The following is a 16,951-nucleotide window of genomic DNA, read 5'->3' as shown; positions in this document are numbered from 1 at the left end:
CACAACAGCATCAAACACACATTCCGGCATTCACTGTGTTTGTATCTGTGTTCACATCTGAACCTGGAACTATTCCATACCTTATTGCATTTCTTCTGAATACATTCAGCTTGGGGATTTCATGGTGAGCAATGAGCTCTCAGAACATAAGTTGCAATATGTTGCTTTTAGCAATTCAACATATTCATTCGTTGAAAATTCCATCTTTTTGCATTTATTTTCCCACCAACATGTGCATATGCATCAGCACATTTGCATAAAGTATTCAAAGAACAAACATATAGGAAAGATTTTTCTCCCAAGAACTTTGTAAAGTTCCCAGTAGGGCATCTTTCCCGGTTGGTCAAATTCCATTTTCAGTGTTAATAATCTACTGTAAAGTGTGGGATGTTTTAGAGCTTTAGGTACTCTGCTGGAAATGTGTCCCCTTCAGTCATATCCCTATTGTCAGGCTAAGGGGCAAATCAAATTGACCTGTCAAAGAACAGGAACTTTGTGATTGAATTATTTCATTTCAAACCAAAGTTTTGTTGTTGTTGTTTTTTAAGAGATACTTTGGTACTCAGAGCTGAATTTGTTTTCCAGTGAAAACTTATCTTCCTCATCATATGACTACAACAATGAAATAAAGAGATGACCTCTTTATGCCCAAAGGGTTCAACATTTTTAACATGAAGCTTTTTGAAGTTCAGCTCTCTGACAAATGTGAACAAAGTCACATTTAAGTTAGCGAATGTGAGCACAGAAACAAAAAGCCGGTAATGTCTATTTGTTTTGTCTCTCCATCCCACATAAATACTTCATTCCTGCTTCACTCTTTCTGCAAACTCATCTTCTAAGCAGTAAACTTGTTTTTACCTCCACAGCCTTTAATTCAGAAGTCTGTTCATTTTTGCTGGTCCAAAGCCAAAATTTCTTCCCAGCTCTTTGTCAATTCTTGCTTTAGTCCCACTGGTTTTCAGATTCTTATCTCTTATCTATGTCTTCTGTTCAAGGCCATTGGCAGCTTTGCAGAGTGTTATAGATTTTAATTTATTCTCTGCTCTTTTTTTTTTTTGAATAAAGTTACCAGTGAGAAGCAATGAAAAATTTCTTTTAAAATTTGAATGTTTGATTTCCCTGAAAACTCAGGGAATTTGACATCCCTTGCATTCATTCATTCTATTACACATAAATCACTGCTGCAAAAAAGTCCCCACAGATTTTCACAAGCAGTATACTGGAGTTGAGGAATATAAGTCTTTGTTTTGGGGCCTTATGGTAAAAAAAAAAAAAAGTATGGTAGATTTGACATGAGCAGAAATACAAATAAACAATAATTCAGTGTAATAAGTTCCCTTAATGGAGGTACCTCTGTGAAAATAGAAAAAGGAACTGACTATACCTAGTGAGTAGATGAGTAGATACTACAAAGGTTGTCTTATGAAGTCTGTGCCTAAAAGAGTGAGTTTGACTTCTCCAGGTGATGTAGAGGGCAAAGTAATTGACAATAAAGGAAACATCAAGGTGTCATAAATGTGTCTAACATTTCAGTAGGGTGGAATGAGGATAAAACAAAATTATTAATATGTGAAAATGTTAATTATTGAAGTAAATCTTCTTATGTATTTTCCTAACACACTAATTGGAATAGAATAAGATAGGACAGTGCTGGGCAGAGCATTTAGTAAAACAAACCTACATTCATCACCACAGCTTTTAAACTAAGGTAAAATCTTTTCTAGGCATTGCAAAACTGATACCATTTTCTTTCATTTTAGTTATCTCATTTTGGTGAAAGTACTCATGGTATTGTGGGAATATTTTGGTGATTGGACATTCTTTGGGGTGAATAAAAGATCATATTAAATAAATACTCTTTAATAAAGTATGTAAAATCTAGCCTGGGGAAATATGGCCTTATTGGTACTTTTTTCTCACATAAACAATGGCTTTTTTTAATGTACAATATAACTTCCCAAATACATATAACATGACTTTTGTTTTGAGATCAAGTTATTTTCTAGTCAAGCAGTCATTATGATTGGTTGAGAAATAAAACTTATTAAGGTATTGCAATAAAAGTTAGCATTTGCATTCATTTCTGACTTTGCAATTTGCTTTTGAAAAAATATATGTTCAATCTGATAAAACACATCGATAAAGGACAAACTGAATATTTGCCTCTAAGACTAGGAACAAGATTAGGCTGTCCACAGTCAACACTCGTATTCCACATTGTATTGGAGATTCTAAGCATCGTAAGTAGAAAAGAAAAATAAGTAGAAGTTATCTACACTGGAAAGTATAACTATCTTTAATATTAAGTGATCTAATTATCTAGGTAAAAAACCTAGGAACGACAGTCACACTGCCATTCAAGGATCAAATGTGGCCTCTTTCCTTTTTATTGTATGATAAGCAAACTAAAAACATTTTCCTATTATTAAAGTTAAGAAGAAGAGAAAAAAAAGACAGTAGGAGTAGGCAAGAAAGAGGAGACAGAGATCTTATGTTGCCTACAATGCCTGCAATACTGTAGTTATTTCTATGAAAATTCTTAACAGAAAAAGTTTGCCTACTCCTGGATTATCCAAAAATCTATTAAAACTTATAAGTGAATTTATTAAATAACTGTAGTCATTTTATTCCTAGATATTTTCTGAGTAAAAAGATATTTGTGAACATATTTTTATAAAATTACTTGTATCATAATTTTCACAGCAGTTTTATTTGTAATAACTCAAAACTGAAACTAATTCAAATGTGTATCAACAGGTGAATGGATAAATAAATCGTATCATTTCAAAATGATGAAATGCTACTCAGAAATAAAAAGAAATAAACTTTGATGAATCTCACTGATACAGGTGAATCTCAAGATAAGTATGCTGTATAAAATATGCCAGTCAAAAGAAAGCACATATTCTGTATTTCCATGAACATAAAATTACAGAATGTGAAAACAAAGCAACAATAACAGGAAGTAGATCACTCGTTTCCTGGTGACAGGGAGCATCCAGAGATGAGAGACTGGATTCAAAGGGGAACGGGGAAACTTACTGAGGTAGTAGATGGATTCATCATCTTTGTTGTGACGCTTTCACATTTAGAGGAAAATGTATGGCCTTAAATATACATCAGAAACGACCATATTTGCAATCAATGTTCCAAGCTTTCACTTCAGGAAATGTATTAAAAAAAACAAAACAAATTAAGTCCAAAGAGGAACAGTCAATTAATATGAAAAAAAGTCATAAAATAGAAAACAAGAAAGTGGTAAATTATCAAGGACAAATTGTTTTTTTCAAAATATTAATCAAATTGAGAAATGTCTAGTTATAATTATTAGAGATAATAGAAAAATAAAGGGAAAGGACAATGCCAATAACAAGCATGAAAAAATGACACCCATGAAGGTTCTGTAGTCATTAAAATTATAATAAAGATGCTTATTTACAAACTTTATATCAATAAACTTAGCAATGTACATGAAATAAAAAAAGATACACACATTTCTAAATAAGACAGAAAAAATAGAAAATAAGGGTAGTGTTATACTCATTTAATACATTAGATACAATAATTTACCAATCTCTCTGAAGAAAACACCAACCCAGATGGTCTCATTGATGAATTCTACCAAGCATTTAAGCATTTCAGAAAAGATATTATTTTTCACAAATTTTCTTAAAATTTAGAGAAAGAAAATATCTTTTTCAGCTCATTCTACTTGACCCGTGCAATCCTAATGTTAACACCTGAAAAGTTGGCCGCATGTGGCGGCTTATGCCTGTAATCTCAGCACTTTGGGAGGCCAAGGTGAGAGGGTTGCACGAGCCTAAGAGTTCAAGACCAGCCTAAGCAACGTAGCAAGAATTCAACTCTACAAAAAGAAAAAAGGAAAAGAAAATTAGCCAGGTGTGGTGGTGTGCACCTTTAGTCGCAGCTACTCAGCCGAAGAGGGAAAATTGCTTGAACCCAGGAGAGTGGAGCTGCAGTGAGCCTTGATTATGCCACTGCACTCCACTCTGGGTCACAGAGTGAAACCCCCTACTCCAACAAACAAAGAACCAAAAAAACTGGAAAGCAATCTTAAGAAAACAAAATTACATATGCCTATTTCTTTCATTTCTACCAAAGTGTCTTCTTACAAAGTCAGAAGAATGATACATTTTGAAGACACCACAATATATATAATAGAAGTGTTTATATGCATATGTATGGATATGTATGTGTATGTGCAATTCATAATCACACATTTTTTTCTTTTTCTGGGTAATTATATTAGAAAATCAAACTCATTCTACATGAGTAACATATAGTAATCTGTAATGGTCAACTTAGTTATTTTTAAAGCAAAAACCACCAATGATTTTTTTTGCAGCTAAGCTTTTCTAATAACTCCCCAAGTCAAATGTATCATATTCCTTTGTTTTAATCATTTTTAATCCATAAACTCAGTATTAAAATATTATATGTTATACTAAAATATGAACAAATTCATTCTACCTGTCTTTTATTCATGTCCTCAAGATAATGAATTTTTGTTCTTTGACCTCTGAATATTCTATTTCCTGAAATTAAAATGTTATTAGAATAATTACTGCAGCTGAAATATACAGGTGTACTGGAGGATTTCTAAATGACCATTTGAAGAAAGCCCTATTTTATTTATTGTCATTTGACAACCATTAAGCACATTTTCCTCTTGTTCTTGGCAAGTACAGGTCCAGTGAAGTACAAGTCTGAAATGAATATGGCATTTACACATGCTTATCTGGACAGATAAAATTGTTCAAATACACCTGCTATATTTGGACATCTATTCTGAATCATAAAAAATAAAAATGGAAAATCCCACTTAGTGTGAATCCTTCTGAGAGTTTATAGTCCAGGTATAATGAGGAACTGGTAGGTTGACCAGTCTTTTTCAAGACAACTTTCAGTGAGACAATCTTTGGATGGTGTTTTCTTCAAGGGAGATTTTGGAATGCAAAAACAGGTACATATCTGGAACACTTTTCTAAAATTCTCCATAAACTCAGTCACAGATGTAGAAAACTAACTAAGACCCTCCAACTTGGGATGCTTCCCTGTATCTTCTGGTAGCTTATGAACACCTGTGAACAGTCCTGCCTACCATTCTAGATATTATATTCAGGGCATCCTTATCCCTGAGGTGATGACCTCTGTCAGCTAAAAATCTGAAAGCTCATATGTGACATACCGTATATATTATTATTATTGTTTGGATTCCTCTCATTTCTATCTTTTTTCAATAAATCAAATTTTTTGTAAGCCAAGACTGTGTGATGTCTTCCAAGTTAGATTTACTTTTTAATGTTCAAGAAGGGAGAAAACTCAAGAAATTAAAATATAACAAATAGAATTTAAGCAGAAAATTTGCAAATGGGTTTCTGGGAAATGTTTCTCTCCTAATTAAAAAAAAAAAAAAAAAGAATGAGTGAAGAGAAGTATATGTTTATTGTGATCCTGTATCTGGTTATGTGAGAATGTGTTGTCTTAGACTTGCCAACTGTCTTTGGATCATGAGTAATGGGAACAAGAGCCAGACTGCCGAGCTTTAGCTGATGGAGCAGAGAGATGGAAGAAAATATGAGAGATCGGTAATGGTACTGTTGCACTGCTGATTTGACCAATCAATCTTTAATTCTAGTCTTCTTAATAGGTGAAATGCTAAGGTTTTTCCGTTTTTAAGCCACTCAAATTTAAAAGCTAAGTTTAACCAAAAGCCCTCTCAACAAGACTTGGCTGCACTGGCAGGAGTTCTACTCAATTAATTAAAGTCACCTTTCTACATCCAGGGGTAGAAATTTTTTTACATAACCAATGAGATAATAGTTATTTTGGGTCACATGGTCTCTGCCACAACTACTCAACCCTGTCCTTAAAATATGAAAGTAGCTATGGAAAATGCATTAACAAATCTGTGTACCTGTGTTCTAATAAAACTTTTTAAGTTTCAAGGAGAGCTGAGTCACAGTTTGCTAATATCTTTTCTATAACATCTACACCGGGATAGCAATAGGAACGTTGAATGTTTTACCTGGGAGGAAAAATGGTGTGGGGATTTCAGGGACTATATCAGTGCTGTTCAGTATCGGCTTACAAGGAAGTCAACCTTGATGTATGCTCTAGTGCCAGAAAGGGTCATTGTACTTGGGCACACAGAAAGACCAAATTTTCACTCTGTCAGGCAGAAAGAAAACAGGGTGATTGTCTACAATGGAGAGTAAAAGATAAGATTTTCTTCATGGGAACAGATATAAAGGGTACTTCAGGTAGGATGTAGTTAAATATTCAAAAGGAGTAAAAAGGTACACAAAAGAAAATAATGAGTACTGAAGTCAAATGTCAACTTTCCTAGCAAAACGCCTGCTGTAGGACAAGTGTGGACACTTTCAAACTTCTACCACCTTTTTAATAGACCTCCACATCACAAACAGTGATAACTATTCTATTTGAATACTCTACAAGTGTATTAATAGCATAGATTTCAAATATTATTTGCCTTATTTTTTGAGTTCTGTTATCTCTTCCCTCTATCTAATGAAAATTTATCTTTTAAGAAAGATCAGCAGACTATATTATGATATGAGATATCCTCCTTGATTGTTCTGGTGCACCTGACTGAATCTTCCCAAACTTTTTGCCTCTATCATTGAAAGAGCCTTAAAAGAGTAACAGTTATTTAGGAGATAAAGTCAATTTTAAAAAGTCCTTATTAAATGTACAGATCAGAGTCAAGGTGTGATTCCTGTTTGATTATGGAACACTTCTTATAATATTATTTTATAAATCGTCTTATGTCCATTAAAAATAATAATTTTTCACACTCACAGTAACAACATAATATAAATAGGTTGATTTTCAGGTACAACATAGAACTTGGTTAAGCTTATACCGGACTCTGTTAGGAGGCCTCTTACAAGGAGGCATAACAAGAATGCATGTGGTAAAAACAGCAAATTCTCTAAAACCTTAAGCTTGTGTGAGCAAGAGTCAGTTAGGATCTTAAATAGAGGAGGGCCTCCCATTTTTTAAGTTCATGAGGTGAGTAAAGCATGGAATTCTTCCTTATTTTTCCAGAGCAAACCGACTCTTCTGCTGATGGATAAAAAAATTGCCCATTCAGCAGTTTCTTTGTTTTCTTCTTTGTAGCACCCCTGGCACCACACTCCAGAATGGATAAATTAGAATGGTTTCTGCCTAATCCCCTCAGAGAGGTTTGATTATGCATAGCCTATAGTATTTTAGTTGAGCACGCTCAAAACATTATGCCTCTCAAAGCCTAATAGTCGTATTGGTGCAATCAATCCTAATATGTAACATTTGGGATGTATGTGCAACTCTACCAGGCTGAGTTTTTTGCAATAAGCAAGAGAAGATGATGAGTCATTGCAGGTCTATACAGTAACATGAAAAAGAGCTACTTACCAATCAGAAAAAAAGTCACATTCTATTTCACAGCAGAAAACACTTCCACCCACCCCTGCCTGCGGATAAAAACAGACAGAAAGTGTAATAAAATTGGTACAGGAAGTGATAAACACAAAATGATAAACAAAAATAGTTTGTCAGTCTTTTTTACAGCAATACACATAAGGTTATTCAGAGAGCTTGGTACCTGTTGATGAAAGGAGCCTTGGAAAGAGAGCCACCAACTGGACAAGTGTGACAACCTGTCTTTGAATAGGAAGCATGTAGGGCAAGGCTCAGAGGTCAAGAGTTTGTTGCCACCAAACTCCTACAAGAACTTGCGATCTAATAGCTTTGGTTCTTGCATTTTCCTTCTGCAAAAGTGAAACCATTGTGCAAGAACATATGAAGGATTTTGCTCCTTGAAAGTCCAACATTTTACATGAAACATGGCCTTTTCATTTTTAAAAAATATTTCCTTTTATTTTTAATTAAACTTTACATTTTGTGGTAAATGTAAAACCACATTCAGGTGTAAGAAATAAAGCAAAGTGATCTTGATATCCTTACTCAGATTCTCTCATGGTAACAACCTACATAATCATAGAACAATGCCACAAACAGAAAATTGACATTGACACATTCCTTCAACCTTGCTTAGACTTTACTAGATTTACATGCACTCTTCTGCATGTATACATGTGTGTTAGTTCCGTGCAGTTTTATCGCATGTGTAGGTTTGTGTGTCTCTCATCACAGTCAAAATACCAAACAACTCCCTCTTCAAAGATTCACTCCTGGTGAACCCTTTATAGATACACTCACCTTCCCCCTCCTCTATTCCTTGACCCCTGGCAACTATTAACTACTTTCCATCTCCATAATTTTGTCATTTCAAGAATGTTACAGAAGTGAAATCATATAGTATGCAAACTTCTTGGGCTGTCTTTTTTTTTTTTCTTCAGCACACCTGTCATTCATCCAACTCATTGTATGTATGAAAAATATGTTTTTTTAATATTGCTTTGTACTATTCCATAATGTGGGCATATCAGTTTGTTTAATCATTTGCTCAATTGAGGACATTTAGATAGTTTCCAGTTTTTAACTGTAAACAGTAAAGCTGCTTTAAATATTTGTGTACAGACTTTTATCTTCTTTCTTTTTTAAAAATTCTTTTAAAACATGTGCTTTCATTTCTCTTTAATAGTAGCTAAGAATGCAACTGTTGAGTTAGATGGTTATTGCATGCTTAGCTTTATGACAATGCCAAACTGTTCTCTACAGTGATGAGTCACTTTGCATTCCTATTAACAATGTATACAGGATTGAAAAACTGGAATAATCTAATTTATCCACATCCTCACTAGTATTTGGTATTACTACAATTTTACTTTTCTTTTCTTTTTTTTGTTTTAGTCATTCAAATAGGCATTTAGTATTCTCTCATTATGGCTTTAATTTCATTTCCCTAATGGCTAATGATGTTAAGCATCTTTTCATGTGTTCTTTTGCCATTTGTATATCTTGTTCAGTGAAATGTCATATCTTTTGCCCATTTTCTAATTAGATTGCTACTTTGAATTTTGAGTGTTCTTTTAAACATATTCTAGACATTAGACCTTTGCTAGATATGAGGTTTGCAAATATTTTCTTCTAATTTGTAGCTTTTTTTTTCTCTTAAAAAGGTTCTTTCGTAGAGAAAATGTTTTTCATTTTGGTGAGATTCAGCTTATCATTTGTTTTCTCATATGAATCATGCATTTTGATGTTAAGGCTGAGAAATCTTTGCCTGGCCGTAGATTCTGAAGAGCGAATGGATAACACGATTCTTCCCATTTTATATACCTACTAAGAAGTTTTTCCTAGAGCCTATGCATTATCTTACAAATATTAGAATGAGGACTTTGTTTACTAAAAAATTATTAAGATTTTGATAGAAAATGCATTAAACTTCTAGACCAAACTAGGAAGAATTGAAATAGTTTTCAAGTGAGTCTTTCAAACCATGATTTTAGTATTTATCTCTATTTATTATTTTATTCCTTTCACCAGCATTTTGTAATTTTGGCATTCAGTACTGCCCATATTTTGTTTTGTGTATAACTAATTTAATTTTATTTGGTGTAATGACCTTTTCATGTGTTTTATGCCCAGCTGTCCTATATATTACTCTGCTGAAAGTTAAGTGATTTCTGGATTTTCTCCTTAAGATTGATTCCATTGTACTGTTGTGCATGTCCTTGCACTATTATTTTAACATGGAAAACTCTCCCTCCTTCTCTCATAATGGATCCAATTTTTTTCATGAAGCTATTCCAAAAGGTATGGCCCTTAGTAGAATGATCTGGGATTGCGTGCTTTATTGGTTGTTACTGAAATTCTGACTCTGTTACTTTGTGAGTTCTAAGCAAGTCAACTCACTTATCTGAGTGTTAACTTTATCGCATAGAAAAAAACATTATTTCATACATTATTTGTGATGAAAATTATATTTATAATACTAATTAGAGAAGCAGACACAAATAGAAGATGTGTAATAAATAGCATTACAAGCTCCCCAAATCGTTATTGTCAATGGCACTTATTGTAGTATTTGTCAATTCTGGTATTCTTATTTTATTCAGTGTTGTGTGTGTATGCATATATTATTCTTTATAACTTTCATGTTGATGTTTAATTTTTGCTGTGTGTGTATGCTGATTTCATGAAGATTCATAAGTTTTAAGAAGGCAAAGAGCTATTTTTTAATGTCTATTATGGAATATACTCATCTGTTATGTGGCATTGGAAAATGCCGTATTCTATGAATTTTAGTTTTTTTCATCTATAAGAAGGAGATAATAATACTTCATAGAATTCCTGAGATATGATGAGAGCACATGCTAAAGCAACTACATAATTTACATATATCCTCATGCATTGCTTAAGGATGAGAATACATTCTGAGAAATGTTTCATTAGGCGATTTCTTCGTTGTGCAAATATCATAGGGTATACTTACACAAACTGTGATGGTACAGCAGGGGCACATCTGGGCTATTGGTGTAGCCTATTCCTCCTAGGTTACAAATCAACACAGCATGTCACTGTACTGAATTCTAAAGAAAATTGTAACACAATAGTATTTGTGTATCTAAACCTATCTAAACATAGAAAGGGTTTATACACACACACACACACACACACACACACACACATATTTATATACACACACATATTGTATTTGTAGTCCATCATTGATCAAAACCTCAAAACCTTGTTATGCAATGCAAGGCTATGTTTATTTGCAATATTATTAGTAATTGAATCATTTTGTGGATCTTGTGAGACAGCTTTAGATACTTTCTATTTCTCATATTAATAGATAATATTGAGATGTAGATATGCTTACTAATTTGCAATGTATAATATAATTACCTGGTAGCACAGTATTGTTTAAGAATCCTTCCGTAAGAATCTTGGAACTGAAAGAATCCGTAAAGATAAACAATTAAATTCATTTTGCTGCATGCACACATAAGAAAAATCTCCTAGATAAAGTAAATAACTGCTCCAAGGCCACTTAGCTAAATGGAGGCAGACCAGAAAAAAAAAAGTCAGGTATCCTGATCCCTAGCCATAGCTGTTTTCTCTAAACCATTTTTCCTCATTTGTGCACTGCTCTCCCCAGCAGCCTGCCTCAAATTGCTTCCTTATCCATTCATATTTGCTGCCTCCAAACTCATCAGACTCTCCCTTCCAGCTCTAAGTCCATATGGCCATGCTCATCTGGGAGGTGGATGTTTGAAATTGCCACCATTGTGCCATCGCCTTCCTACCATGTGACTAGGCCAGGAAATGACTTTTGGGCACTATTAACCTGAGTTGGCTGAGTTTCAGGAACAGTGAGGTGAAACACCCTCCACAGTGTCTGCAAGCCCTGGAGTCAGTCTCTGGACTTTCTGCAAATCATGATTCCTCTGGGAACTTAGAATGCAGTTTCTATACTTTTTTTTTCAAATGACTCCACTGTAGACAAGAGCACAGGTCAGAGAATAAACAAAAACAAAAACAAAAAATTGCTCCTAGTTATGAGGTGCTGTATAAGAAAAATGTTCTGAGTGCCCCATATGTGTGGAAAACTTAGTAAATAAGCAAATGCATCCTAAATCCTCAGTTCCTATGAAGCATGGTGGCCTCCCTCACATATGAAGGGTGAGTTATTTACCATGTACTTCTCGGCGATCTCCAGGGCAGGGCCACTGTGAACTGAAATACCCAGGGAGCACTTTCCAAAGGAAGTAAGAACTGAGATATGTTAGGAAGTCTACAGTATTAAGTTTTGTTTTGTTCTGTTATAATGGCAAATTTCTGAGCCAAATTACCACAGTCATAAAAGCGGTATGATGTGCAGTTTCCCAAATTCCCCTTTGCCAAAATATATTTACTCATACCCTGCCATGGCACCTAAAATTTCCACAAACATTTCTTTTTCTGATTAAAATAATCAGAATCGTTGCTAAACCACTTACCTAATATATTTTGTCAGGTTAATTCTTACTGACAGGAAACTCCATAGGTAGCAGCCCAAAGGACAAGGTAGTTTTGATGGGGAATGTAGAGAAAGATCATATACTCATGGTGCTGCCTTGGGAGAGCTGTCATCATAGATGAAGTCCTGGGGTGAAGTGAGAGAGTCATGGGCAGTAGGGGGAGGGGTGCATTAAATTCCAGGGTGCCTGACAGGAGTATGGAAAGAAAAAGGCAGAGTTAAGGTTAAAAGGGACATTAAGGTCACACTTTTCACAGTTTGAAATTCTGCGTAAATCTGCAGAAGAGACCTTCCTCTTGGCCATGACCCAGCTGGTGCACAGCTGTTCACAGCATGCCTGGCATTGATTGGGCCAGTCAAGAACCAAGGCCACCTAGACCACAGACTGCTAGAGGGCACTGAAAAATAACCTTCTTTCCTCAGAACAAGAGTCAAAGGGCTTGGAACCAGTGAGTAGAAAATGCTGCTGACTTTCTGCTCTCTCTGGTCTTAGCGAATACCCGAGGGAATGAAATTTGTTTGCCCTTTTAACATTTACCTGACTATTTAACTACAAATAGTAATGCCAGGCTTAAAATGATCTTTCATGCTTTAGAGGATCAGCCATTAATGTGTCCAATTGACCTTCTGCGGTAGTGAATTGTCGCCATTGACCACATTTTCCACGTACAAATCTTTAGTAATAAATTTACTGATTCCAGAAGTCAATAGACTGAATGGCTTTTGTGCCCTTAACAGGTATGAATCAATTAGATCTCCAGGCAAATGAAACTCAGTGGAAGTTTGTACATTTCCTTTTTATAAAAGATAGAATGTGGGGACTGCCTTCTCTGCTCTCCCGAGTCAGCAGAGGATTGGTCTAATGGCTCATCAACATGCATGTGCACTCCCCACATAAGAAAAGACTTGGTTTAGTCTTGCCTATTCATCACAAAGTCTATTCCTACATATGGCCAACAAATTGAGCATTTTGAGCTTGATCCAGATTTGCAGCTGCCTTATGGTTCAGTTGATTGACTCATCAATGCTACAGACTAAATTGGCCACTAAGATACCTTCACATCACACATAAAAAGTGTACTCATTTCTTCTTTTCAGTATGATCTTTCTAGGTGAAATGCATGGTGGTCCTCTTTATAAGGAACTCAGGTAATAGAAGTCACTGCACAAAGAGCACATGGATAAAATGTTCTTACTATTATCTAGATAATCAATATAAATAAAGGAAATCCCCTACTGTTCCTTAGTAATCAGAAGAGGTTTAAATATGAGTGCCTTATGATATGATTCTATTCTATTCTTGTTACTATGGGGAAGGGTTGCACCAAAAAGTCATGCAGAAAATTTACTTTGGACAAATTTGGTTACCTATTAACCCTTTAAAATGACTTACATTTTGCTGTGCAAGTTTTCAAAACTTTCTTCTCTGCAGCAATGAGTCCTACTTAACGGCCCTCTCATATTTTCCAATGCAGTTTTTCATTTGGTCATTCAAAACATTTTTGTGAACTCACTTTGCTTAATGTTGGGAATAAAATGGTAAATATATTTGAAATATCCCTTAGTAAAATTTTTGTGTCCTAGGAGAGATACAGCTGATGGGTGGATAGATAGATATAGATAGATAAATAGATAGATAGAAAGATAGATAGATAGATAGATAGATAGATAGATAGATAGATAGAGAGACAGACTTAAAAATACCTGCTATGGAATATAAGTAATATGGTCAGGCATAGTGGCTCATGCCTGTAATTCTAGCACTTTGGGGAGACCAAGATGGGAGAACTGCTTGAAACCAGAGGAATGTTGAGGCCAGGAGTTTGAGACCAACCTAGACAACATAATGAGGACCTATTTCTACAAAAATAAATTTTAAAAAATTACCAGGGCATGGTGGTGCACACCTATAATCCTAGCTACTCAAGAGGCTGAGGTGGAAGGATTGCTTGAGCCCCGGAGATCAAGGTTAAAGTGAGCTATGATTGCACTACTGCACTATAGCTTGGGCAACAGAGCAAGATCCAGATTCTAATAATAATAATAATGATAATATTAAATATAAAAGTAACAAAATTAAGTTATGTGAAAAATAGCCACAAAAAAAATCTTTGAACTCTATTCCTCATCCCCCAATAAGACAGACTTTAGAATAGAGGGAACACTTGGACTTCAACTTAAAAATAATGCTTATAAGTTAACTAAAAGGAAAGGATTATTCAAATATTATAGATGGCAAAAACAGTAGTTGGAGGCATGAAACAGTATGACATATTTGGAAAATAGATTGTAGTTGGTTATCACTGGAACATAATTTTTGTGAAGAAGCGTGTTGGAAAACCAGGAAATAAGAATGGAGAAAGACAGAAAAGGTAGTGACAGGGACAAAATCCTGGGAGTTTGGTAAGCCTAACAGTTTGCACTCTGTTCTCTAGTGAGGAGGGGCGTATTATACATAATTATACTTACACTCTAGATAGATAATTCAACTGGATGTGAGTAGAAACCATAGTCAAGAAAACTAATTAAAAAGTCATTCCATTGGTAGATAAAGAGACTCAAATTAGGGCAGTTGTAGGCAGAATGCAAAGAACAAGTGAGAATGAGTAAATAATTGGATATAGAGGTAAGAGAAAAGCAGCAGTCGAAGATGATTTGAAAAGATCTGGCCTGTGTGAGGAGAGAAAAATTGAATTCCATTAATTAGTATGGCAAATATCAGAGCAACAGTGTCAGAGTTGGGCAAGAAATAGCACAGAAAATGAGTGACAATTATGGTTCCCTTAGTAAATCCAGGTGACATCTGCTTGATCATTGCAAACACCCATTTGGAACTCAAGAAAAGTGTCCAGGCAGGTTACACATACACTTTGGAAATAATTAATCAGGAAGACACAATAGTGACAACTACCTAGATATTTGGAACCCCAAAATATGAATAATATTTTATCAAAACCACCTCAGACAGTGAAGCTAAATTTTTATGAATGAGCTAATGAAGCGAACACCAAACTTATGTCAAATGTCAGTTGTATTTTGTCCTCCAGAGCAGTTTATTCTGTGTGTTGCTTTATCTGCCAGGGCTGCCACATCTGGACACACATGTTTTGCACTGCTCAGCTCCAGGAACCCCACTCGCATTGACTTCAGTACTGGTGGCGCTCTCTGGAGTTCTGTGATGAGCAACCTGCAAGGCTGTATTGGTGGCCCTGGGCTCCACTTCACCTGCCCACTCAGATAACAGCAGTCAATTTTGCATTAGAACAAAAGTGAGGAAAACTAAAATATCTGCGGTAAGTCCTAAAGTCTCCAGGCAAGTCACAATGATTAGAACTTGTGTGTTCTGGTGGGTGGTCATGACATGGGATAAGTGACAGTGAGCAGAAATGCGAGGGACGGGTTTTCAGTCCAAGGGAAAAGTGGATAGAAAGAAAGAGGGTGAAATGAGGCCAGGTGACCCAGCAAGCGAAGAGGTAAACGTTTCACTGGCTCCACCCAGAACTAGAGGTCTTGCTAATCCCACCCCCAGGGCATTCCCTTTACATTGCATCTACAGGAACAGCACCTTCTGGAGTAGTGTAAGGCATAGTTAGTGAGCCCATAAGTGGGCCTATCTAAGAATCTTTAAAAATGTATGTGTGCTTTTTACCTGGAGGAAAAAAGAGGCTTCAACATCCATCAGATACTTTATTCTATGTTATTTTTAAAGTTTGGGATACAATTCAGGGTTAGGTATACAAATATTCATTATGCAGGTACCCTTGTTGATGAGGTATCCCTCACCTCCCCTGGCAGTTTCCCACTACTGCTGTCACTTTCTTATAGTATTATGATAATTGTTCAAGGACAGCTTATGAGTGAGAACATGTGGTACTCAGTTCTTTGCTTCTGTGATAGTATTATAGACTCTAAGTCCATCTGAGTTTCTGAAAAGTTCATAATTTTGTCCTTCTTTATGGCTGCATAATATTCCATCATGTATATGTACCACATTTTTTTAATCTAGTCCTCTTTCAATGGGTAGCATGGTTTTATCCATGGTTTTGATATTATGAAGAATGCTGCATAAACATGCATGTGAAGGTATCTTTTTCATAAAGTGATTTGAGTTCCTCTGGGTATATTCCCAGAAGAGGGATCGTGAGGCCATATGGAAGGTTGATTTTTAGATCTTTTAGGAATAGCCAAACTGTTTTCCACAGCAGTTGTACTAGTTTACAGTCCCACCAACAGTGAAGTGCTCCCTTTTCTCCACATCCTCTCCAGTATGTCAGGATGGCCATCATCAATAACCATTAGATATTTTTAAACCCTTCTCATATAGGAAATTCCACAAGACATTGCACTGAGGTATAAAATTGAACTACTGCCAGAGAAGGTATCCATCTGGTCCCTCCCGTCCCTAGCTCAGTCATCCACTTCCACCTAGTACAAAAAGCCCACCTCTGATCCTGGGTTGAATTCTCAATACCCAGTGGAAGAACAAGGCAAACATCCTCTTTTGCTGAGAGGTTAGTGTTTGAGCCAGAGGAAACAGACTGAAATTGTGCTTTAAGACAATATATTAAGGTGAGCATTATCCAGCTGAGGAGAGCCCTTCTCTGGACATCTAGTCCCTACAGATTATAAGTCATAGCAGATCAGGAATATTACAGCTCAGGACAGCAAAACATCAATGGGAGTTTCCATGTGGATGGAGTTCTTGTCACCCAGAAGCATGTCATAGCCACACAGAGCGAATGGCATTGGCTTTCGATTCTGTTCTGCTTTTCAGGGTACTGAGGTCTGGGGGGAGACCTGGAAGGGAACTGGGAGGAAGTGTGCACTGGCCAAGCCTGGTGAGAGGGGGCTGTGCAAGGAGACCTCTTGTCTGCATCCTATTGCCTCATAACAAGCATCGTTATCTCCTTTATAAATGAGAACATAAGACTGAGGTAACATGGTTTGTCCAAACTTCTTAAGCCAGTATCAAGTCTTGGGGTAAATCTGGGAATT

The sequence above is a fragment of the Carlito syrichta genome, unplaced genomic scaffold, assembly GCF_000164805.1.
Source record: "Carlito syrichta isolate Samal-C Ts95f unplaced genomic scaffold, Tarsius_syrichta-2.0.1 Scaffold304294, whole genome shotgun sequence".
Lineage (NCBI taxonomy): Eukaryota > Metazoa > Chordata > Mammalia > Primates > Tarsiidae > Carlito > Carlito syrichta.
This window is presented reverse-complemented; position numbering follows the sequence as displayed.